General features: G+C 37.0%; 1 long non-coding RNA gene across 1 annotated transcript in view; it reads right to left on the reverse strand.

Annotated features, from left to right (window-relative positions):
- LOC134141580 (uncharacterized) overlaps positions 1-26,505 on the reverse strand; it is a 93,561-nt gene that overhangs the window by 11,265 nt on the left and 55,791 nt on the right. Inside the window, exons 2-3 of the long non-coding RNA XR_009958656.1 lie at positions 9,587-9,695; positions 8,694-8,757 (exon numbers count right to left, since the gene is read on the reverse strand). This is a non-coding gene — a long non-coding RNA (uncharacterized LOC134141580). The remainder of the gene's footprint in view (positions 1-8,693; positions 8,758-9,586; positions 9,696-26,505) is intronic.

Raw genomic sequence — 26,505 nt, forward strand, 5'->3', positions numbered from 1 at the left:
ACCACAGAAAAGGAAAGGCTACCAAAATGCTTCTGTATTGTATTGTATATTCACAGATCTAATGGAAAAAGAAATGCAGCGGCCTAAAATGAAATGAATTATTGAGCTTCAGAGATAGTCTTATTTATTAGAAAAATCTATAAATGAGGGAGGAGATAAAAGTCCTTTCAGTTCTTCAAAGTGCAGAGAGTTGTGATTTTGTTTGGGTTTATCAGCTAACTTTCAGGAAGAAAATCCCAATTCACTACTGGAAATTTTACCTTACCTAAGCATAGAGAATTTGGTCAAGTTTCTTCTGTACATACTAGCTTCTTTATAAAATATGGGTCTGGTTTCTGTTGAAGTCACTGGGGTTTTTGACATTCATTATGTCAAAAGATGAATAGCCAGTGGGTCCTAAGCAGAGAATGTAAGGGAAAAGGCATACTACCTTTTACCCACAGTACAGTTCAGATCAAATGCTGTGAGCTTCAGGGGTGCATACCCTGATCCGCTCTTCATGCCTACTACATTTTTATTCACAATTACCACCTTCTATAGTCAATTTTACAACTACATTTGTATGTTAGAGAGGAAATCTAATACTAACCATGGAATGTTATCAATAATTGAGTAGATCAAGTGACTTTTATAGCATTTTATTAAAAAGAAAACTATTCAGGTAAACTGACAAGTCCAAATAGGAACAGGAAACCCGAACTAAGGGCATATGTTATGAATCATGGCCAGTATCCCTGCTAGGATTGAGACAGAATCACCAGCACAAAATGAATTCAAATCAGTTCACAGGGATTCTTAAAGCTAAAAAGGGAAGCCAAAATGTTGACAGCTTTATTGGAGCATATAACTCAAAATAAGCACCAATGTATTTTAAAAGACTTCAAGACTTATTTCAATATGAATCTGATTCCCTTCAAAATACTGTCAAACTTCCTAAATAATAACACTTCATACTAAAATGTAGGAGGTGTTGATACTTTCATCAGAATGAGGTATTTTGTTAGCTTGGCTAAAAGCATCTCTTCAGTAAGTAGTCCACTAATGTATGTTGAGTTTCAATAGCTTTTCATTCATTCAGTATTGCTGTGAGCCATGACTCTACAGTGTTCATGGCCATCTAAAAATCTACGTAGTCATGAAAAGATAGTGTTATGTTTTTGTGTAAAATAAGTACAGCTTAAAATGCTACGCTTCTCTGGTTCTCTTTATGTACAGGTCCTTTCTGTGAAAACTGTGGAATTTTGCTGAAGAAATGTTCTACAGCTGTAAAGACTGAGTACAACAGAGATATTTATGATCTGCTTTCTTTCCACAGTGCATGTGCCTAAATATGTATACACACACACACACACACACACACACACACACACACACACACACACACACACACACAAAGGTCTTTTGATCTTTCACTCGAAAGTCCGAAGTATTTGGTAGAGCACTAAAAAGCATTTTTTGTGGCCATGCAAGGAGTACAAAGTCAGTGTTGTATGGCCTTTCTACTGTATCCATCTGTGATTGAGGGGTGAAGGAGAGACACTGGAGTTGATGTTCTGCATAGTCCCTCTTATGCCTGTTTCTTTTGTGGTTTACTTGCCAGAAGTTTAATTTTAAAATGTGCTTAAATCAACATCCATCTCTATCAAGCAAGTGTCATGACAGGGGTACATTACAGTTAACTGACTTAAAGCACAGATTAGAAATACAATGAAATGTAGAATATATGAAAGTTGCTTTATTGCTATAATGATATGATAAGTTAATTATTCCATCATGGAAAGGTAAGATATCTGCAGTCTCACATATACAGAATAGATCACATTCTGAAGTCTGGATTTATTGCCAGCTTTAGCATCTTAGTAAGGCGGAGTGATTCTCCCTTAAACATTGCTTCTTTTAGATTATTACAATGTAATGAGTCCTCAGAATACTACTGGAGTGAAAAGAAAGTCATTTCTTGTTAAGCATGAAAGTAGAAATATCTCAACTAGGTTATTCTATTAGATGTCCCCATAGATATAGTGGATTATTTTAAGCTCACTGAAGGGCAAAAGCTTTTTCAGAAAATGCTTTACTACTTATGTTGCAAAGCAGAAGTCCAGGCTGAATTAGTGCAGATTCATTGGGATAGAACACGGTTCACTGCACCCAGTCACACAGCAATTTTTTTGATACTTGAGATGTTCCTCTTTCTCTGTCCTTTACCACTCTTTTTATACCCCCAGTTGTCTCCTGCTTCACCATTTATTTATTTTACAGAAATTTCATTTTGAAATGTACTGCAAATACCATTCAAACTTGTCACAGTGTCAACTTTGCCAACCAAATGTCTTGATAGGGATACAGGACAGGTTAATTAGCTTTACAAAAACTATCAAAATAGGAAGCATGTATACAACATTCTAAAACATTACATATAAAATTGTAAAATAACTGCAAGATTTTATTTTTATTTATTTATTTATTTATTAAGTTGCGGGGGCAGAAACAGTACTGACAGAGCTTGAACATACTTGCATTTGCTTGGCACGCCATCCAAGCCCTCGTGCCTTGTAACTACTGCCACATCTGCCTTCTAACCACCTTTATAACCAAGGTGTCTTGTCACAGAATATTGTTAAAAAAATCAAGGTCAGATTGGCAGTTGCCAACCTCTTCATCCACATAGTAAATCCTGGTTATTCTAGAGTTACAATTCATTTATATAATCTGATTGTTATATACTTTACAGAGATTTCACACCTAACAGAGTATTTTGATAACTGGATGAAAATGAAATTAATCATCTCTTAGGTGTGGTAGCCAGTAAATAAATAAATAAACTGGCAAGCAAGCACAAAATGGAGATGATAGCTGTAGACCTACGTAAACCACTCATTATGCAGCGAAGACAGTGAAATAGAATTAGTTTTTCCTCAGCACTACTTGTCTGTAAATAAATGCCTGCTAGTTTCCAAAAACAAAAAATTTAGATGAGAATATTTCATGTCAATGAAAGTTTCCTCACAGTGTTCTTGACCGGTCAGTACGGACAATAGATGTAAAAATCAGCTTGCACTAGTAGCAACCACCAAAAAAAACATTAGCTGATTCAAAGATGAGCAGTCTGTACTCTCAGGAACAAAGACTGAGGAGAGCACGCCATTTCCATTCTCTTCTCAATTGCCTGTGCTATCCTCAGTACTGTTTTCCACTGGCTTTAAACTGGTTTTCCTGTCCTTCATCTGCCACAAAGCCTCAGAATTTACCATATCTCAGTGGCTCAGAGGTGTGGGCTGCTGAACTTGAAGAGCTTTCCCCAACAGCCCCTTAATGCAATACATATGAACTTGCCTGTACAAACTATTCTGAAGCTGCTGCTGTTTGTGCTACAGATCAAACTACTGTCAATTAATATCCATACTATTGAAGATTTTTAATAGACTTTAAATGAGAAAAAAGTTCTGTAAATTTTTTTTCTCCTCAAAAATACTTAAAGTCTTAGCAAGTGCATTCATCAAAAAAAGAAAAAAAAGTATTATCTGTTTAAGACTGTTAAAAACAAAACTTGTTTTTTCCCCCATTCTCCTCAAAAGTTTTCTACAAGGGGGGAAAGGTCTTTTCAACTTTGGTAGTAGTTTTTGTCTTCATATATGTGTATTCCAAATAGTAAATTACTGTAATTACAACTCAAGTTTATATAGCCAAATAGAAACACAAAGCTACAGATCTTCTAGGACCATAAATGTTCTTCTTTATAAATGTCTCATTTTCATATCATTTTTTAATTCATAAACAGAAAATTTTAGTAGCTACTGGAAGTCATCTCTGCTTTCCTTTTCACTATCAGTAGAGTCTGAGATTTTAAGTGTCAGCTCTGCCTACGAAGGTCCAAATACAGTACAAGGATTATCTTAAAAAGTAGATGCCTGCGTGCTGCATCTCTGAGAGAGCTTTCTAGGAAATCACAGAAGAAACTCCAGGAAAATAGTTTCATAGACAGTGCAAAGACGATGACTTGAATAAGTCAAACTAGGAGGAGAGGCTGCAGGCATCCTGGACATCAGAGCTAGGATTCAAAATCGTCTTGATAAGAGACATATGGTCTAAAACATAACAACTGCTCTTGATGGGGAATGCCCAGTGTTCTAAACTCGCTACAAAAAAAAAAAAAAAAAAATCAAGAGATAGCAGTTTTGCCAAAAGCTATCCAAAGGGATGGATGTAGATCATTAGTCAGCAATATCACTGTTTTGGGGTGGTGGTGGGGAAGAGTACACCGGGGTAAGCATAAACGGAAGTATCATCAGAAAGAAACGTATGTATTCTTTGCACTTGACTCTGGTATGGCCATGGTCTGGTTTGGACATTACTTTTGAATAGAAATCTGGGCAGCCTACATTTGGTCTATTGGAGAATAGCAAAAATAATCTGGAAAACATGATCTCTGAAATTCAAAGATTAGAAGAACTAGGATTGGTTAGTCTTTAAAGACTTCAGGGGATATAAAAATGCAGTCTCTAAATACATAGAGCTCTAAGTAGAGAATAAAATAAGTTATTCTCCTTGTCCACTCTGGGTAGGACAAAAACAATAGACTTAAACTGCATCAGAAGAGAGAGACAGGTTGGGCATGAGGGCCTACAGCCTTCCAGTGGTGAGGGCAGGTTAGTACCTGGATAACTAGGAACACTGTGGCATCTCCAGGTCTGCAGGATTTTTAGACAGTCATTTTAGGTATATTCAATCCAGCTTAGAGGCTGGATTTGTTACCTAGTTCATATTAAATGACATATTTAAGGTCCCTTCTGGTCTTACGTTTTAATGAACATTAATGTCTCTAAAGCTCCAGGTAACCCAACCCAACCAAAATTTATACCCACTAGCAGCAGGGTAATTACCGACAGAAAGCAAGACAACTGTGAGAGAGATCCAGTATGATAATGGAAAAGGTTTCCAGTGAGCAGCACCCAATACCAGCTCTTGTATTCTTTGCTCTGTCTAGCTGTAAGGGCCCAGCTAAATGATTTCAAAATCCCTGAAGCACATGTTTGGAGAGATGTGAGGACTTCACGGCTTCTAACAGCAATTGGGAACAATTCACCTAGGATTAAACCCTTACACTGAAGCTTTGTCTAATTTTTTGGCCCAGTGGTAATTTTTGAGGTTTCTTCATGGTCTGATGTTTTTTTCCAGAGGAATCTACCTGCTGTCTACACATTTGGGAGGAGTTGTAAAAAATACAAAATCTATTGCTTATAGCATACCCAGAATTTCTCTATAAGTACTACTGATTTTATAGGGAAGCCTTATTGCATTCTTCTGAAGCTACAGTTTTGTGACTACCTGGTTTATATAGCCTTGAAGCTATGTTTCAGATTTCAAAAAGGCAAGAGAAGGTGAGTCACTGTTAGTGAAAGGATTGGATTTTGCTACTGGGAACTGTTTCTAAAATAGTTTGTTTCCTTTTCTCCTACCAGATGTTTAAGGAAAATCCATGTGCTTGTTTTGCCTGAAGTTCTTACAAAAAATATAGTAGCTGTCTTTTCTGCTTACTCTTAGCATGAAGACCACAGATTCAAAGAACTAAAATTGCATTTGTAATGCATGTGTTCACTAACTGAATTTAAATACAACCTTGATTGTCTCCTTCTCAGTATTAGGAACCTGACTCTGTAAATAGTGCTTGAATCAGAGCATGAAATGGTACCCACTTCACCCTGCCTTTAGCAGAATTACCCTGATGCTACCAGTTTAAGAGTAAAATAAGGTTCATTATTTATTGCTCTTTTATTTGGTGTTTTACTCTTTGTGTGACACAAATAACAATAGAATTACATGTTACTCACATAACCTAGTTCTTAAAAGACCATAGGACTCATGCACTTGCAGTAATTGCCTTAAAGGTATTTTTATTTTATGCTTATAAAAATTACCGTGACTTTGAAAACTCAGTGCTACTCTACAATGTTAGTTACATTTCTACTTAAATTATATTTGTATATGCAAATGCAATAGGGAGGAGGGTTCAAAAAACTGGCAAGTAAATCCTAGTGCACTCAGAGGTAGAAATTATTAGCTATATATCTATTATGATTAACAATTAAAATGCACTCTCTGATATTTCCTGTGTCTTAAGATAAATAGAAGCTTTTGTTTTCCTGAAATAAAAAGCCTTTTTTTTTTCTTTTTTTACTCCTCCCCTCCCCACAGTAAATGCCTTAAAAAGGGGCCACATCATTCTCATAGCACAAAGCCAGAGAAATTTAAAATACGCTCATCACATACATCATCAAAGAATAAGTTAAATTCATAAGCCTCATTTATGAGACATTAATACAAATATAGATTAAAAGATAGAAAATTATACTTTCCTATTATGTATTAACTTACATGGGGAACTACACAGCAAGATGAATAACAAGTAAGTGGGGTGGCTGCATGTAAGTTTTAAACCTCACCTCAAAAAGTCTGTGCTGAAAATAAAGGCATTTCAAGCCTTTCCACTGGCTGAGACAGGCCTTAGTGAAAGAGGGACCTGCTGAGATGGCGCGGTATCAGCTGTTTTAGGGGCAATATACGTCTGTTTTAATTGCACTTTATCTTCAGATATATATAGTCTAACATTGCTGATTTAGAAACAACATTTTTGGTTGGTCTGTATAAGAACAAAACAATGCACCAAACTCAGAAATGTGACTAGATGTCCTGGTAAGGGTTTAAGCATCCATGAGGAAGACAAAAATTCCAGTCACAAACAAACAGACAACATCAGAAAAGCCTGTTTGCCTAACTGATGTTGTGAGGAAGAAAGGATGGGTTTGATTTTTTTTTTTAATGGAAACATTTCTTCTTTTTTTATTTAGGCTTCACACTTTTCCTGGGGCCTCTGGGCTCCTGTCCAGGCCGAGATACTTCACAATTGACTTTGATTTTCTGAGGTAAGTGATCTGTCGCTTCCAGAGCGGTTATAGGAGGGGTCAAGAGGGAGGTGGCGCAGTATGGCCTCACTCTGCCTCCTGCCTCCCTGACATTGTACATGCTAATGCAATGTGAAGTAGCACGTCTAAATAGCCTGTCAAACTTTTTTGATGTTAGCAAACCCACAGATGGGATTCATTTCCACACTGTTCAAAAAACGTAAACGATACAAGGACATTAAAGGGCATTAAACTACTTGATGACATTTTGGTCACATTAATGAAAAGTGGCGTTTATAAACCACTAGGAAAAACTGGGGGTAGGGAGAACAGACGGGGAAGAGAGAGGAAAGGAGAAGTGAGATGGGGAAGAGGAATTAAAATCAGTCCAAAAAAAAAAGAACCCCAAATGAACCTGAACAGTCTCTGGACATTATCAAAGAAATTAGGACCTTAAAAACGAAATAAACGCCAGAGAAAACTTCTCCTGTATGCTAATACTTGGGTGTAAAGGCCCACCACAGGCAGGCATCTGCGAGGAAGCAGTGTAACTGCCTGTTCAGGGCTACGTATCAATCTGGTCACTCATCAGAGAGTCCTTTCCCACCTATGGCATCGCATCAGTGCCAGTGATCCAGGTGTTACTGAACGTAGGAAAGGGTATTAAAATCCTCACCAGCTTAGTTCCCCTTAGCTGAGGCTTAATTTGACATTCAGTAACTTGCATGAAAAACCTGCTGCAGTATTAAGCATTAAGAGCATTAAGTCACATCACAGACTCTGCAGCCAGAAGGGAGTCCAGCATGCAGGTCAAGAGGAGAGCTATCAGCAAGCAAGCAGCAGGCTACACAAAGCTCTGAGATCCAGTCTTGCCACTTCTGTGGCCTGTAAGGCACACTCTAGTAAGGAACAGGGCTCATCTGTGTAAATGGGATAGGCAGCTGCTACTTCAGTGGGCTGCTGCACGAGGACGCCAGCCTTGCAGAAAAGGAGGGCAGACAGGAGACATGCTGACCTGGCTACACCACTGCCTCTAGAAGCTGTGGCATACTTTTTTCCAGCATTTGTGGTTAAATCAGTTGTTAATGACAAAGGCAGCCCTCACTGTGTTTGCTTTCCTGCCCATATTTGGATCCTTTACAAGCCCCCCCCTTTTCTGCCCTCTCCTCCCCTCTCGCCATCCCCTCCCTTTCTCTGATAGGAAATGCAACCCGAGATGTGCGAAAAACAGTGCGCACATTGTCATTTAATTGGCCCCTTGCTCGGGCGCATCGGGCCTCAGCGCGTGTGCTGAAGGGTGTCTGCTCCACAACAGGAAAGAATAAACCCAGGCTCAAATCATAGGAAATTCATCAAATATGCTTCTTAGAGTTCTGTCTTTCAAGGTCTGTTTCCCTGCCATATGATCTCTATAAACCAAATTACTGCTGGCCTGAGTACAAGACTGGAGGCGCCTGGGGCTAACATATAATGAATGCCAAATGCGTGTGACAATAGACTGATCATGGAGAAGAATTGAAAAATTTTAAGTAGTACTTTTATTTCATTTATAAAAAGCAAACTGACTACACTTAATTCATTTAAAAGGAGCCAATCATGTCCCTGCAGTTCCAGACCCAGGTAACAAACCTTTTCTACCAACCCCATTAAAGTGCTAGGGCATGAGATATTTTGGAATAAGGCTGAATAAGGTGAAAAACAGAAAAAAAAAAAACATTTTAGGTTGGGAGTTACACATCATTGAATTAGTTTCATTTTTCCTTTTATAGGCCTTTGTAAAGATTCTGCCCTTACCTTTAAATGCAACAAGAGGGTAAATTCCTTCTGCTGGAGTGTATCATGTCAGAACTGTTGGATTCTAGAAAAGTAAGAAATCTGCTTAAAGGCTAGACTGATACAAGATGAATTATTTGTATTAATTTGTGCAATAAACAGACCAGAAATTTTTATCCCAACATCGCCAGTTATTCTAAATAACCTAACAACTTCAAGTATTGCTATTGCAAGATCACAGAAAATGTGAAATCTCCAGAAGGAAAAATATTACACGCTGTACTACATACAGAGGATAATTAATACAGCTTTTTAGGTTTTAGAAAATACTGCACTTAGAAGTGCAAGTCAACTAACAGACTGTCTATAATCTATAAATGCTTCCATATTCACAGACATCAGCAGTCTTAGAGCTAGAAAAAAGTAATAATACATACATATTAATGCATCACGTTTTGTCCTTTGGGGAGTATATTTTTGAAAAGGGCCAAGGCAGCAATAACAGTCCCTCTAAAAACTCTAAATGCCGTAATTGTTTTTTATGAATTAGAGTGCTAATATTAATTAATGATGAATGTTTTGTATATGTAACTATGATGAATATAGCCAAAGGAAAAAAAATAGCTTGTCCTTTAAGTTGACATACAAAAAAATGTTGCTGTTTAAAGGTTTGGAACTGGTTAAATACAGGATTATTTTAACCACATTTCAATGAAGAACATGAAATATGGCCCATGAGGTCATGCAATTTAGCAAAACATTGCTTTTCTTCCATTTTTTTTCCAAGTTACGTAGAAACAAAAGCAAAATTGCCAGAATACCTCTTTAGCCATATTTTAATCAAACTGGCTGTAGCTAATAAAAAGTTTTTTTCTCTAGGGCACCCCACAGAAAGCATCTAAAGAGGAATCAACCTGCATTCCTTGCGTTCCTCTTGAGAGCTCAGCTGTGTCGGGCATTCTGGGAACACACACGAACACTTGGGTGTCAGTCCTTACTCCGAGGAGCTGTTGGAGCTCAACCCTGTACAGAGTGAGAAGGAGATGAGAGACAAGAAAGAAAAGAGCTGCCCTGATCCACCACCACAGAACAGTTTGCAGGAATTGCAAAATGTTGTAAAAAAAAATTCCTGTAATTTGGAAGTCTAACTCTAATCTGAGTTTATTACACAGAGAGAGCAGAATTCATTCCTTAGGTACTGTGTGTGACTGTGGCTGTAGAGGGCAGATTCTGTTCTTCTGTCATTGTAGATCAGAAATAGCTCTACTGATGTTAGTAAGAAATAACTGATACAAAAGCCGCTAGCAGTGAGACAGGGATCAGTGCTAGAGTTTCTATTTGTAGAGTTCTTTAAAACCACTGTGGAAAATGGAAAATGTTTGGTCTGTGAGCAAGGTAAAAGCTTTTTCAAGTAACAATACAACAAAATTATGCCTTCTCTATTTTCCAGTTGAACAAGTGTAGAATTATTTTAAATTCAGTTTCCGGTACCCATTCCCACCCACAAAACCTCTTTAGCCCGGTCAGAGAAATAGGAATTTACAAGATAATTAGCTTGAACAGAAATACGTCAAATAGGTGGTTCTAAAATTCTTGTTTCTGATTTCATTACATCGATACTGCACAGGATGCTAGAATGTGGATTTACACATGACTAGTCACTTTGGACTATAGTGACAGCTAGTCGTGAATCACATTCTTTGTATTTCCCACATAGACATTTATATACAAACTAGACTACGTCTAAACCAATGTAAAATAAGGCACAGAGTGACTACAAATCCTATTCTTCAAGTGCAACAAGAGAGCAAAATATTTTGGATGGAGAGTTGTACTATCTTGCAAAATCCCTCCTATAATTTTAAACTAGCTTTGCTTCCTTCCCCTCACTGAAAGCTCTTTCAAAACTCACAGTCTAAATGTATTCATGACTAAAATATCCATTTCATCTTGTACCAACATTACCATATTCATCACCTGGTTTACCTTAATGTCAGTAAGCATGCTGTTCAAACAAATTTAGGACTGACAAGTCAGCCAAAGGGAACTTTTCTCCCCCAGCCAGGACCACAGTTTGCCCTGGAAAGAGGGAGGCCAAATAGAAAGTCCATCACATCATCTGCAAGGCAGCGTGATAGATAATGCTGTCCCTACCCAGCTACTTTGTCTACTGTTCACTGCCTATGAAATGCAGGATGCTCTAAACTTTTCAGACTCACTGCGTCAAGTCTCGTAACAGTGCCTGTCTCCGGATCATGGACTTAAAACCTGAGAGAGAGTTTGAGAGTACTAAAATACTTTGTTTGCAAGTGTAGCATACTGCTGTGTTTGAGATACAAGGCATCACTAAGTCCACAGAGATTCGGACATACATTAGTTTTATCAACAACTGTATAGTACAATTGAAACATCATTACTTGGAGTTGACACCTAAAGCTTTGACAGTCTTACCTACTTACGCACATGCTCTTGGCAAATTGACTGCGTAAACAGTTGGCAACAGATACAGCAATGTTTAAAAACAATCTAGATTATCTCACATATATTTGGTCTCCTTCTTTAGAAAGATGCATGCTTAAACTACTTTGTAAACATTCAGAACTGGAGAATTTCAAACTTTTTGTGTATTACATCCTAAGTAACTGTGTTAGGAGTATTATGAGGGCTGAAAATTCAAGTCTTCTAAGAGAATAGAAGTTGCCATTAATTCAATCTCCTTAAAACTTCATTCGTTAATTTTCAGGAAGATCCTACATCAAAGAATACAAAGGACTACTGCTAGTCAAAGAACAAGCAACTGTTCAAAATTTTTATTTTCTCCTGGCTATTCAGTGTACAGTCTGTGGCTTTATTCATGGAGTACTGTCCAAGTCCTGTTTTGAAAACAGAACTATTAATTTCTCCATGGAATTCTGGTGATGCTTATTGCTATAGTATTACAAGGTTTCACATTAGTACCCCTCTATGAGTTGAGCACATACTATCAACTCAATCTTCAGGATGGGAAACTTTAGCACAGAGAGAGAAGGAATCTGCCTTACTTCGGTTCTAAATCTCGGGTTCAAAGTGCCTGATTTAGACTATTTAGCACTGTGTTCCCTTGACCAGTTGCAACTGCGTGAACTTCAGCAAATGAAATTGTTGTGTCTCAAGTTAGACACACCAAAAAGACGACAAAGGAGTAACTACCTTTAAAAAGCACAGCTTGACTGAGATACGATAAAAATGCTGTGGTAAAGACCAAGAATCCTGTACCTTACTCAAAAGAACTCTTTAATCCTGCTTGCAGTCTGCTACTGAATATGTTGAATACCTTCCACTGCCACAATTTAAATACATGAATCAGGAACTCTAAACATTAAAATTCGTAACAAGATTTACAGAACTGATGTAATGTACACTATTAACACAAAAAGGATGATGTACAAAAAAGGTTTTAGTAATATTGTGCATGTTTCATTCATATGCCCAGGAATCATACTGTCTAAATGCTCTTCTAGGTAAGTGGTAGATTCTCAGTAATCAAGAGATGGGCTTTGCTGTGTGAGCACAGCAGCACCTTGATATTGAGTGACCTCTTTTTATAGTGAAATTCAAACAAACTAGCCCTAAATTAGCCCTACTACTACAAAAAACAAACTACCTTGCCCTAAGCAGGTGATTTCCTAGGAGAATATAATGATCATGACTGATTTGGCTAGCCTAACTCCTTTTTGTTAATAAATAATAAATGAACATTGCTGGGGAGGACATGATCACATTATTAACATAAATTTCTCAAAATTTATTAACCTAAATGATTGAATCTTTTTTCAAGTTCTAAGTTAAGCACCAAGTTAAGCAGTCAAGTTTCTTTTCAACAGCTATCTAATCCAGGAAGGGTTCATTGAACTGCTTCTTGTATTACTGGAAAATGCTTAGGATCCCAGCTTAATCAGTGGTCTCGGAATTGGACATGCCCATCTCCAGACCTGCAGTGTATGAGGAACACACTGGAAATGTACGTTACATCTGATCATTGTGGAACTATTTTCCTGGAATGAAAGGTAGCAGGAAGTTGCTCAAAAGCTGGAGCCATAACTAATCTTAATCCGCTATACAGCAAACTTTTAAGATTCCATTCAATAAATATAGTTTATGCCTATGTGGCTAATACCTTGCAGAATAATTTTTAAAGCACCGATGATGGAGGAGCAACAATCTCATTTCTACTCTTCTTCTCTTCCAAAACATACATAAGCAAAGTTTTTTGAGGGAAAAAAAACAGTAGAACTCAGAGGCCCAAATGAAGGCTGGGGCCAGCTGCAGTGCAGAGCTGTCTGAACACAACTTGGAAAGAGACTCCACTCTGAAGAAACAAAACTGACAAAGCAAAGGTGGCAAAAGATGGGAAGACACCAAAAGCACAGTGAGTGAAGGAAGTGACCAAGCTGTCCATCAGATAACAGGCTACAGGTTTTCTGAAACCTTATGTGCTGCTGTTCTGACAAGTGGCAAACGCTGTTACTTTCGTCATTCTCTTTCTAAAGGAAAACTCATCAAAACAAGGTACGGTCAAAGCTCTGTCCAGATACAATCACCTACATGTTAGTTTTTCAGGATTCAAAACTATCTTCTGTGAATGGCAATAGTAAAATAAATTCTTGATTTAGTGATAGAGATTTTTTTTTCATGAGACAGGATTGTACATAGACATAACTAACATTAATACAATAATACACACACTCTCCTTTGTAAGCTATGCATTATTCCCTATTAGTTATGTCTTCATGCTCTTAGACACTTACTACCTCAGCCAGGGAAGGAGACTTTGTTGTTTAGGAAAACAGGGTTTGTGAAAGAGTGTGTGGATTTTCAAAATCAAATTCTTCACTCAAATAAGTTCCTTAAGTTTGGGAAAAACAGGACATACAAAATAAGGAAACTCAATTCCTGCTTTAAGTGTATAAAAGCAAGCAATGTTAATCCAATGCATAATCTCAGTTTTGATAATAAATTATCACCATTAATACTGATAAAGACTTGACATTTATTGGTGTATAGTAATAGCTGTTAAAATTCAGCTTTTAACAAAGTTATCAAAATACTGTGAGAACAGCTGACAAAATTAACATTCTAACGGCAACCATTGAAACAGTAACTGTTGTACAGGCTGATTCTGGAGCCAATCCATGAACTATAGATGATTAAGAAAGAAAATTAAAAATCTGCCTTCAGTGCAGGAAGTGTGGAAGTTTAAGTTACACACATACAAAAACCTAAATGAGTCAACAAATACTTTAAGAGAGCCAAAAATTAGTTTAGTTGAACATGGGGCCCCTTGTCTATGCAGGCTTTTCAGATAATGTTTTCCATAAAAGAAATGTAGAACCATTTAATGCTCAGTCACTATGTTTCTGGGGATATGTCTTGGTGTCTTGGCTGCACTATGCTTAAGAGTTTAGACCGCTACTGAAGAAGGAACAGTCCTCTCCCAAGGTAGTTACAATTTAAATCTTCTGTTAGGACGGAAAGTTCATTTTATTGTGCTTTTTCTTTTTTGCCATTGTGCACCTTGGCAGTCTTCAGTTTCTTCCTACTCACTGTGAGCACAAATGACAATAGAAAGAAGCATGTTGTAGCTGCAGGACAAGTACATGAGTATCTGGACTTTCGAAGACCAAATGACGAAGCAAAATATTAGAAAGAAGCTCTTAACAGATCATGAATGCCAACATTTGCAAAATCTGTGGTCATGGGATGAACATTTGATCAAAAATGACAGTACATACAATAGAGATGCAAGATTTTTGCAATTTATATTATAATGGCCCTAGGAACAACAGGATTTTATTATGTAGCACTTACTTAATGCTTAGTACATTTTAGGTTCCTGTACCTCACTGGAGTTCTTCCATGCTATTGTAATTACATAAAAAGTTAGAGTTTCTGAGAAATAAGGAATCTCTTTTTGAGTGTATCCACTGCTTTTAACACCCACAAAATTTTCTTGCCATTTGAACACTTGCCCTTTAAAACTAGTCAGTGTGAATTGCTGGTTTTACTCATCATACATTTTTTCAAAGCATATATTAAATACTCTCAGTGAGATCTTGTCACCTCTTCCCCACCTCATTCCCCACTGAAGTCAATGTCAGTTTTGTTACTGAAATCAGCAAGATTGGGATTTCTTTCTTTCTCATTAAAAAGTATTCAGACACCACAGGTCTTTTTGTTTGGCAAGATCCTGTTTCCATTTTATCCAAACCATCAGAGCTCAGGGAACAAACCAGATCAACCTCCTAATGAATTCTGAGACCAATCTGGGTACCCCTCAGTCACTACACAGTCTTGCTCACCTGACTCAGCCTTTACTGTTCCTCACTTACACCATTCTTTCTTTAAGCATTAAACTAAAACAGTGGAACAAATTCTGTTTCCAGTGATCTTAACATAAATTTAAAGGACCTGTACTTACACAGCTGATGACCCTAATTCCTCAAGTAGCTTGAACCTAAATTACAATTAAAAAGTGCTTACACACCAGAAACACAGTTTGAGTACATCAGTTTGTCCTTAAAATGTATGCATGTCAAAATCTTCCTATACAGTGTAGCAATTGCTCTGTAAGCAAAATCGTCCAGTACATAGCTCTGCACACGATGGAAAGAAATTGGGCAACTGTCAAACTTCCCTTGTCTTGAATTTGAGAATCTTAGCTTTAAAGATGGCATGTCACAGCCTGTGAAGCCACCAAGACAAACTAGCTGTTTTACACAGAGGGTAATTCAGTTAGTGATTTCATGGCCATTTCGCTTCCAGAAGTGTTATATATGTAACTGGGTGAGGCCACCCACATGGTCTAGTGTTGTGGTCTGGTTGCTCTGTTGGAAAAAGCAGTATAAAGTCAGCTTTTTGGCTTCTGCCAGCAGATCCAGATGATTTCAATTTGTTCAGATTCCACTAGAGTGGTCAGCATTACTTTGACAGTGCTGTGCCAATAGGCAACACTGCGGCCTTAAAAATTTCAATACGTGCTGGGATCAGGCAGAGGTACAGCTATCTGTTTTACAATCCATTACCCATATGGCTTCTTAAATGTAGGTCCATTAGGTAACTGCCATATATGCAAGTGTTTATTGTGTGGCTTATATTCAATAAACACTTTCTCAAACTCACATTTCTATTGATGGAGTAAGGAAAGATTATAACAATAGCCATACCTTAGGGGACCGGACATTGAGTTTATTATTAAGTAGAGTTCAGAATCCTGAAACTTACAGTACCACATTTGAGTGAACTTACTCATTAGCAGTTAAATCAGTAAGTGCCAAAAGACTGACCCAACAGTTTTTATGGTTGTTTCTAAGTAACATAAATTGTGTATGGAGAATAGTAATACTACAGAGGAAATTTTATTTTTTTAACTTGTGTTTCGCAGCCTTGCCTATAAACATAAAAGACCTCAGGATAGTACAAGATTATCTGTTGACCACAGGACAGTTTAAACATTCAAAAGGTGTTCTTTGAATTTTTGGATGGAATTTTATTATGCAGTAAAAGAGAGGAAATCGTCTTGGCACTTCTGATGTTCCTGGTGTTCAGCAAGTTAAGCATCAGCATGAGTCCAACCTCATATTGGCAAGAATTGCATGTTCTCAGAGTTTCCATCTACTAGTTGCCATTTCATTAGAGAGATGGTGTGTGGAGAACAAATGGGTTCTCTTTCTAGACATTCGGGCTGTTGTATAGGTTGTTAAATCATCAGAGGAATTAAGTGTTTTAAAGCTATTCTGGACTCAGACTACAGTGCATGACATATAAAAAACATTTCTTAGCAAAGTACTGTTTGTACTTGGAAAAGTAAATAGCATTGCTGATGCCACTGATGAACTCATTACCTGCAACAAAGTTTCCAGTTTTTGGAACTAGACTGGGAGGAGCAGTTACTGTTCAGAACTGACATCAAATACCTTTCATTTTACTTCATCACCTTGTCTTCTTACCTTTATCAAAATTCATAAGGATCACTCACAGAAAGAGAGATGCTTTTACAATGAAGTGTAATCTACAAGGTGAGTGCAGGAATCAAGATAAAAATCATTTCCTGACACTCCAATTTAAGCAATCAGGGAACAAACCTATCAGTTAAAAGTTACCCAACTGGTATGCACACACATACTTTACTCATTTTTAGTAAATTTATAGGCTTTCTCAGCCAATTAAACAGCTTGTGTTTACAAAATTGCTAAACGCTTAGAACATTTTACAGACCTGACACTGAACTGATATTCTACCAAAGTTAGTAACTCTTATGCATAATACAAGTGTGTTTTATTCCCCAGTAACATCTAACCTGTTTATCAACAGGAAACCAGTATCATCTCAGTGTCTTTGCTAATTATTTGTAGAAGATAAAGACAGTAAGTAACTTTGAGATGACTGTGAAGAACAGGCCGTTACATGCAACAACAAAAAGACTGAACAGGTATCACTTCTCCTCCTAACTTGGCAAATACTGAGCCAAAGTCCAAGTATAGTGTAAATAAGCAAAGTTATTACAGTAGTTCCGTCTTGTGAACAAAGCTAGAAACAGGTTTATGAACTCTACAGCTGCTGTGGCATTTCTCAAAATTAACTAGGGAGAATCACTAGTTCCAGGATCTGAAATTCTGCCACTTTTAGGAGGTATGCAAAGAACACAAACATACATTTGAAAAAGTTTGAGAAAATCACAGGATACCAATATTCTCTTTCTGGTATAGTAGGAGCCCACAGCGAATAAATTATGTCCCTACCCAATAATCAAGCATACAAAACCAGCATTATTCTTCAAATACAGATAGAACCTGATAGACATACAGATCAAGTCACCCATACAGATCAAGTCACCCAAGCTGCAAGAAGTTCTCAGGGATAGGAAGATGGGCACCTAATGGCTCTAAGCATCTAACAGTTACATTAACAGCTAATTTTTCTACAGTTATCAGTGACTCAGGAAAGATGCTGGGTATCTCTGTGTTCACAAGAAGGCAAAGGTACTAACTCTTTCTGAAGTCATTCAGCACTTTTACCTACATTTACCATTTAACTATTCCAGTAAAAAATGTAAACCAGTAGTCTGTTTATTTCCAAAAAAGAACAAACTCGATTTACATTTTATTAGCAAGGAAAGTTTTCTGGTAAGAGTTCTCATCTCACTGGAACTGAAGAGCTGCCAGCTGCATAGGAAAACGTGCTTAAAGAAAGATCACTTTGGAATAACTTAAAATATCCCCATATCCTTTCCACCTCTTTATGCCTATTTAAGAAGAGCGGCAACATACCAAATTTGGACTCCTATAAAAGTCTGAACAATGTAATACCTATATTTAGCTTACTGGCTAAATATAGGCTAGTCTTTGGAGTATTTGTTGCATATATACCACATATATGTTACTACAAGGAGTAACAACTATGTAACATCTGGCATTTCTGTATTCCAGTCTCCAAACACGACAAGTAAACAAGGTATTTTTGCACAAACTAAAATGTACAGTGCCTAATAGTACATTCAGGCTTAACTTGGGAAATGGTCCAGTAGTTAAGACAGGCCATTCTGTCACTTCATGGATACAGAACTTTGTGTAAGCACTGAACTCTAACTAAAATTTCAGCCAAACCTTTCTGATCTACTTTGTGGCAGTAAGCCATTGGAACAGCGGACTTCGCATTTTTGCTCTTTGGGAACAGAAATGTTTCTCTTCTTAAAGGTCCTAGATGAAACAGTTCTAGTACTCAAACTAACAAAATTTAAATAAAATAATATTTAAGGATGACTACAGAGGAAATAAGTATCGTTTAAATTGTATGACCTAACAAAGTCCCAGGACTTTAAAAAGAAGATGAACATGCTCAGCCAGTGTGCCTTAAAGGATCCTACGAAACGACATCATGCAAACCACCTTCTACCTGTGATTGTAACAAAGGAAAAGCATTTTCCTTTTCCCTTCCCTAAGATGAAGAGACTTCGGATCCTCAGTGGTGTCATCAGTGCAATGAGAACATACCCTGCAGGAGAATCTGGAAAAGCTGTGCTCAGACGGTAAGCACAAGAGACTGCAAAAACTGTCACAAAGAGGGCATCCATCATTAGGACTGGAACAGGAGGAGGACTGATGAGGACAACCAACCTATGACTTGTTCCCCCAAAAGACAGGCGGTAATAACAGGACAAGAAATTATTGAAAGCTTATAGGAAAGGAACCTGAATACAAACAGAGCTTAAAAAGTTGCTAGTCAGATTTTTAAAACTGCACCTTTGTCTAAGAACTATTTCAATGCTGAGCACCGCATAAGGAATGTGCACATCAAGCTTGTTTTCATGGACTTGTTCTTTTAATCTGACTACATAGACTTCAGTATCAATACTATATATTCGGAGCTGACTGAAAAAAAATCTGTGCAATTTCTTGCCGGAAACAAATCATATGCCTTGAATAAGGATTAAATGGATAACTCACAAGTCTCTAGGGAAAATATGTTGTACAGACTATTCCTCATAAGTGAGGATTAATACCAAATCCCACAGGAAGTCATGCACTGCAGTGTTTGTTTTCACTTCATTTCATATTTACTGGCAGTTTATACTGTTCTTTCAGCTTCTGTTAAACAGATATTGTAGCATGACAGATTTTTCAGCGCATGTAACATCATGGCTCACATTTTGGCCACCTGATAGTATTTACTAGGTCTAATTGTTGTCTAGTGGGTCTTAGAAAATTGCAGATGGCATAAACTCAAGTTTACTACCTGGAATGTCTCCTAATATAGAATTTTTATGCTTAAAACATTTTCAAACTTAATATGGTATTGAGGTGGCAGCTGCTGTCACTGCTCACCATTTATCTTAGTGTTGATGTTCTCACTCTCAAGCAATCTTCACTCATTTTTAAATCTCATTAAACCTGTGTATTTTCCGTATATCTGTATATTCCCCATTGTTTTGGATAACAGTTTATTTTATGCCATTTCTGGCCAGCTCTGATTGCTTTTTTTCATCTTTCTCTACATTTTCAAAATCCAGTTCTTCCCTATCTTATCTCCAGCTTTAGTCCTTTGAGATCAGAAACCAACTTCTCATTGACACAACTGTGAAAGGGAAAGAATGTCATACAAGACCAATGTTCAACAAAACCCAGTGCTGATGCTACAAAAGTCATTTTCTTCATAGCTTCCAAATTGGAGGAAATGCTAGAGCTATCTATTATTCTACTTAGAGATAATTTTAGATATCTTTGCAGTAGGCAGAGAAACAAATCCAACAGCAAGCAACTCCTACTAAGAATTTCCTCATAACTTTATTCTAAAATTGACTGGATGTGACCAGGAGCACCATGATCTTACTTCAAAGTTGGCCCTGCTTTAAGCAGGGGGGGATACAGGTTTGGATTAGATGACCTCAAGAGGTCCCTTCCAACTAAGATTATTTTGTGACTCTATTCATTAACTAGAATCCACCTATCTCTAATCATGAATTTGTGATTATAGCCATAGAAATATCTAATTTATTTAGCAAACTCGGGTAAGAAGAGTCTGATGTAAGAATGGAAGTATGCGCCAAAATGTCCATTAGCAAGTAAAATGAAAAGTCACCTATTACCTTCTCAGAAAGGGGAGAAGAGGCTGAAATGATCGTACCACCATTGCTTTTTTCACACACAATCCTTCAATATGGAACCTTTCTAACAAAGCAGCAGTAGGGATGGGGAAGAGTGCCTCATTTGCAACAGAGTACCATAGTTCATGTGAACAGATTAGAACCAACCACTTTACCTGCTAATGAGTGCCAGTTTGTTAGACAAATCTTCCTTCACGTTATATAGGACTCAATATTTGTAAATCCCTGTTATCTTTACAAAATACTCACATGCAATGTTACATCATTTCATACACCACCAGTATTTGTGTGCACATTTATCATCTGAGATTTTTTAGGTTTAGTCTTGCCACCTTTTCAAATTCTCTTTAAATTAGAGACATTTTCTTTCTCAGTAAATTGTCTTGGCATGTGTTACTGAAAGGCTATTGCTACATCTGCAGGAATTTTGTATAGGTTGTATCCAGTCTCTCCATGAAAAAAGATCATGGAGTGACTGCAAAATCTGAAATACATGTGATCAATAAATGACATTCTGTCATCATACAGAAAACGTCCTTATGTCAGAAACAAGTCAATCTGTCCATCCAGTATTGCAACAATGAGCAAGAAACCTGTGCCTAGAAAGGTATAATTTTAGGATGTGATAGTGTAGTGTTATCTCTGCTAACTTAACTGTGCTATTTTAGTAGCACAGGCAACAGAGGAGCCAAGAAGCAGTATCAGACTTTACCATGTACTAACATATTCGTGGGACTGGTAGTTGCTAGCATGGGCTAACACTCACATTGCATGGACCTTAAAAAACCTTCAAAAAAAATCCTATTCAGTAAGATCATGTGTGAGCCTTCCCTGCACTACTCTTTATTCAGTGATTATGTGAAAAGCCCAGCAATATTTTACTTTACTTTTTTTTTTTTTTTTTTTTTTTTTTTACTATAGTGGTTTTTATTGCAAACAATAAAAGGAAGTCCTTTATGAGCACCAGAGTTGGTCACCTATAGTCTTTCTCTCATCAGTGTGGCAAACAACCGTAAATGCTTAAAATGATACTGATTAGCTGAATTTAAGAGGATAAGGGAGGTAGACAAGGAGGATGCAAAGGGAACACTGCAGTGATCTGAGCAGTGATTTGCATCTAAAATATTAAAGGTTGCCTGGGACCAATCAGCATTAGCATTACCTACCAATAGAGACTGTTTTTATTTGTTGCTTGCAGGTTTGGAGTAGGGGTTGGCTTTTTAATTTCCCCCCACCACCACCACTACTAGATTTTCCAGGAGCAATTTTAACCACAACTTCTAGGCATTAAGAAAACAATTGGATATAGGATTAAGAAATTATGTACATCCATCTATACATCATCAAAATATCTTTTGATCCTATAAAGACAGGCAACAGTATTCAAGCTTTGAAATTGTTTATGAAGTAATCAGCATTAATTTGTTCTGTTCAGATTTTAATTATATTCCATGTGCCTTCCTGTGAGGACACTACCACAAGTATAGCTGTCAGATAGAAATTTAATTTGCTGGTAGATGACTATATACCTCATGAATTATATATGAAACTTTGTCTCACAGTGACTGTTGTTATAAGACTCTTTCATCATTTGTATGTTTAAACAAACCACAATAGTTTTTAAATAAGTCTGATCAGCAGCAAGGAGATGATGAAGTGCTAAGAACGATTTCTAAAATACTGTTTGAGGCATATTTCTTATTGATACGTTTTGCAGCAATTTGGGTCATGTTCCTCTGCTCTTAGTTGCTAGCAGAATGATGGGCAGACCATGGCATTCACTTTCAAATACAACATTGATAGCTGGATTTACATTTCTTTTTAAGACTCAGCTTTTGCAAACAAGCCTTAGATTTCAGACATAATTCTGTTATTCAAATGGGAGAAGAGTTTGATAGCTATGCTAATCACTTTTATCTGAGAAAACATAACTAATAGCTTGGTTTATATTTGCCTACATTTATGAGCATAATTTTAGCACATAATTTTATTGCACTATAAAACATAATACCGCATTAGTCGTCCGCTCCTAAAAAAAAGTTACCTTAGAGTGATTTGCACTTAAACCTTCACACCACATTTAAATGACAGTATCATTTTAAGATTTTGATCTTTTAAAATTAATTTTTAAAAATCTCATAAAGCAATTAATCTTATAAGGCCCTTTTCTATATAGATATTTGGTTAATGTGTTTAAGATATTCAAAGCAGCATTGATCAGAGCATTGCTTAGAGTCAGTTATTCTCATGTATAAATTGGACTGAACACAGATAATTTGTTTTTACATTGCACCAAAAGAATCTCTCAAAATTCTCCATCCACATATACATTAACAAATTACATGGAAGAAAAGAGGAATGATCTACACAGTCTTTTTTTTGCATTCAGTGTTTTCAGCACTGAAAACTGAAAAGGAAATAATGCCTTTTAGTTTTAGAGGGTCAGTTAGTATTTTTAATGGCCTATAAACAAAAAAGATTTGCTCAAAAGAGATTTTGTATTATTGTACTTAATATTTCCTCTTGGAATAGTTATAGTTAATAATGATATGACAACTGTTTCCACGATAACAACTCTGTCGATGGACACACCATTGTTATTAATATAATTGATATTAATATAATTGATATTAATAATATTTTGCACATATATATAGCACCTTTCCTCAGAGAATTTGAAAATACGTTTGCACATTTCACCTTATCATTCCCTTGGAGATGGAAGAAGTGAGGTACAGAAACATTGCACCCCCTGTGATACCAACAATTGATCCAAGACAGAATGTGGATTTTAATGGACTCATCCTCTAGCTAGCAAAGAGCTCTTCTAAAGAAAGCCCTGAAAGAGTCCACAATTGGTCTTGTAGTTACCTGTAGTGTATCATGTATTTTTTCCCACCTCTCTCCTCCCAAGAAGTTTTCTTATGCAATACACATTATTGTCAAACTAATATCCCTGTTCCCACAGAGATCCAGAAGGTAAACCTTCACCGCATGAGTAAGTCCATATACTTTCTATGTTAAAATTTAAGCACATACATATTAAGGGGATCATAGTTTTGCCTTCTCGAATGTTACAGAAACATTGCTCTGAAATGGCTTGCTTCTTTACTGAACGTAAATGAAACCATACCACTGAGCTACGCTTTTGGTACTCAGTTTTGATAAGGTTTCTTTTATTTGTTATTTGATTTTACAGGACCTTGGTGCTTGTGGCACATTTAATATAATATATTGCATTAACTACACTTGCATGAAGGGAGAGGAAAAATGCAGTAAGAATCCTATGGTTGTGAGCTGGTCTTCATCTTGCAAAAATATGGCTGCAGAACCTAGGAGACTGCTAGTGAAATAACCACTCAACACTGAAGGATTTGGCTTTGTTCCGCCAAATAATGCTATAGCATATAGAATTTGTCCTTACCTCGGTATATGAGGCTGAATTGTGATGGATTCCATGTAAGCTTGATGACAAAGGACACTGCGACACAGAAATTGTATTTACACAAGTTTGTTCATATTCCTTCAAAACTAATACTAGACATTATTTGTGTAAGATTACATTAACATCACCATTAAATCTTCCATCAATAGATATTAGCTTTTTGATTCGATTTTTCTAGAAACACTTTTGATTTCCTAAAAATGCTTACACAGAAAGATTCTTTTCAGGAAAACTTCAGCTCTAAGTCAATGTCTGCTCACCCATATACAGAGGAATGACTGAATTTTTTAGATAGGGAAGATTCGTTAGAACTAGGATGCGCCCACTTCATAATTGTTGGATATCTTTCCTTCACTTACAACCCCAAAATATTAATCTCAGAAAACACAGAGTATAGGAGTCACATACTTCAGCAAAAAAATCAAGAAATTCCAAATGAAGACTGATGTACTAGCCTTAATGAACACCAGTGTGTGCAGTGTGAAGTGGAAGAGGATTACAGTGGGGGAAAGGCCAGAAATGAGGGCAGAGTATCATCCTTAAATTCTAGTTCCCTGGGTCTCTTTGCCTTAAGCAAGTGCTGTACCACTGCAAAGTTGCACTTGGCTCTGTGCTATGACTGACAGGAAAAAGTCACTAAAACAGCATTTTTCCTTGGGCCTTTCATTGGAAGGTGGACTTCATTTAAAAAAAAAAAAAAAAAAAAAAAAAAAAAAGTCCACCTTCAAATAGAAGGCCCTTTTTTTAAAAAAGAATAAAAATCATTCTCTTCAAACATCTTCAGCAAACAAAGCTCCTCAAAGCCACTATCTGTTAACATTACTGGATTTGTTAAATATACATAATTAGACATGGGTAAAATAGTAATTATATTTAGGATTTTTATTTTTTTTTAAACTAATGTTAGGATCCGTTTTTAGGGAGCAAGCCAGAAGCAATGCCAACTAAGTGGTTTCCCAAAGGATGAAAATCTTTTATTTAGTTATCACATAAATGTCTTTGAATTGAGATTACTGGTAGTATCATTTAGCATTGAAACTATAGGAGCCAAGTCGGGGGAGAGCTCTACATTTTACAAAGGTGAGTTCAACCATTAGGTTGGAAACAGGGCCTGCTGTTGTAGCTATTCTTTCAGCAAGTACTTCAAGGGCCTCGCTTCAAAAGTAACAGTAACTGAAAAATTCTATTACGCACTAAAGACTCAGCTTCTAGGTCTGAATCTTAACATTGTCCTCAGTGGGAATAATCTATCACTTTCAAATAGCCTTAACAGATAGTCTATAATAGACCAAAGCTTTTCTGAAATGAGGATCACAACCACAGTAAGTTAACTTAATGCTGCCTGATACTTCGTATATGTCAAATATCAGCACCCTAAATAATTAGTTTCACACTCACATTCACCTGCAAAAGTAGTCATTCTATTCTACGAACAGGAAAGATAAGGTATAAGGTTATAAAAGTCTGGCAGCCAGATTATACAGGAAGTCAGTAGTAGATTTGGGAGCCTTGAACATAACAACGCAATATAATACAGACAGAATAATATCTAGCTAAACAGCTGTTCTTTTAGCAGTTAATAGTTCATTCAGTTATGTAAGAACTAGGTTCATGTCCAGAAGACATGTATTCCAGTCAGAAAAAAGTATATAGCAACTGGAGTATAATAATAATGTAAGAAATTAGAGAAAAAGGAAGTTAGGAAAGCAATTAGATGGTCCATCATAGACAAAATGATTTCCTAAATGGGAAAATGCTTTTGTCTTACCTGGCTGGCTACTCTGCATATTCAACATGAAAAATGCTTCTTGACATCTGTTCTGAATTTTCATTTTGTTTCAATATATGCTCCTTTGGCCTGTCATTTATGTCAGCCTGTTAACAACAACATGAAATGACAAGTTCTAATCATTTAAATGTTGAAAACTGACCACCTTCTTTCCTTTTTTATTGTTAAGAAAAGGTTTCAATAGCATACTGTTTCCTGTATGTCAGTTAAGTGTCCCCTAATTGGAGTCATGTCATAAAGTTCAGTGAGACACACCCAAACAGAGGTTTCTAACTAAGACAGTATAGGCTACAAGACACAAAGACAGAGGGACGTTCAGACTTCCAGAGTGGAAACTGGGCTTGCTAGAAGCACTGGTTACCCACCCCTTTCCAGTGGAGAAAACAGTTAACTCCAGAATGAATGCTTATTTGTGGGTCTGTCCTGCACTTCCAACATGCCCGTTACTATTCTTACCATCACTCTTCCGGCTCTGAGACAAAGCAACTCTATAGCCTGAAAAGAAGCCACCGGTGCAAGAGTTGCTCAGGTGACTCTCCTGAGCTAAGAGTCCTGCCGCACCAGCTCTGTACCAACACAGCAGCCTTGCTGTGGCTGCCAAGAGAAACCTCACAGCTTTACTGCAGGGTGTAGCTGCTGTGTTTGCATTGCATACCTGGGAGCACCTAGGGACTAACAGTAGCTAACAGGTGCATGGATGATTCCCTGTGTTTTAAAATAGTTAAGATTCCCAACAATGGTCATTTTTTCTGGCCTGATGAGGTAGCAAACTTGCCAGTCAATCTGTTCTGAAGATCAGGTGAGCCTCTGTCATCAGCCATTGCCCATAATGAGAGCAGGGCTCAAAAATCTAGACTTACCTTCCCACAGCTGGGCAGTCATGTTAGCAGTCCATGCTAAGATATGTATATGGATATATGAGTAATGGAATATACTCAACAGGCCACATTCCCATATGAAG

This window comes from Rhea pennata, chromosome 5 (genome assembly GCF_028389875.1).
Source record: "Rhea pennata isolate bPtePen1 chromosome 5, bPtePen1.pri, whole genome shotgun sequence".
Taxonomy (NCBI): Eukaryota; Metazoa; Chordata; class Aves; order Rheiformes; family Rheidae; genus Rhea; species Rhea pennata.